Source organism: Grammomys surdaster, unplaced genomic scaffold (genome assembly GCF_004785775.1).
Source record: "Grammomys surdaster isolate TR1022 unplaced genomic scaffold, NIH_TR_1.0 125889, whole genome shotgun sequence".
NCBI lineage: Eukaryota > Metazoa > Chordata > Mammalia > Rodentia > Muridae > Grammomys > Grammomys surdaster.
Genome location: NW_021620714.1, coordinates 3,399,388 through 3,400,077, shown reverse-complemented (window position 1 = coordinate 3,400,077; position 690 = coordinate 3,399,388). Strand labels below are relative to the sequence as shown.

Below are 690 nucleotides of genomic sequence, written 5' to 3'. Positions count from 1 at the left end.
ATCTCATATAGTATATATACACACACACCTCATATAGTATATATATATATATACATACACACACATATCTCATATAGTATATATACACACACACACCTCATATAGTATATATATACACACACACACATATCTCATATAGTATATATATACACACACATGCTTCATATAGTATGTATATACATACACACACATATCTCATATAGTATACATATATATACACACACACACATCTCATATAGTATATATATATATACACACACATACTTCATATAGTATATATATACATATACAAACATATCTCATATAGTATATACACACACACATATACACACACACATCTCATATAGTATATATGTGTGTATATATACACACATGATATAGAATATATATACACACATATATATACACACACACATCTCATATAGTATATATGTACACACACACATCTCATATAGTATATATATACACACACATCTCATATAGTATATATGTGTGTATATATATACACACATCATATAGTGTATATATATATATGTATATATATACACACACATCTCATATAGTATATATATATATACACACAGATCTTTCATATAGTATATATATACATATATATATATATACACACACACATCTCATATAGTATATATATATATACACACACACATCTCATATAGTATATATATGTAT

At 24.2% G+C, this 690-nt stretch overlaps 1 protein-coding gene across 2 annotated transcripts in view; it reads left to right on the top strand.

Annotated features, from left to right (window-relative positions):
* Positions 1–690, top strand: part of Slc12a8 (solute carrier family 12 member 8) — a 148,091-nt gene that overhangs the window by 1,129 nt on the left and 146,272 nt on the right. The gene's annotated exons all lie outside the window — the stretch shown is intronic.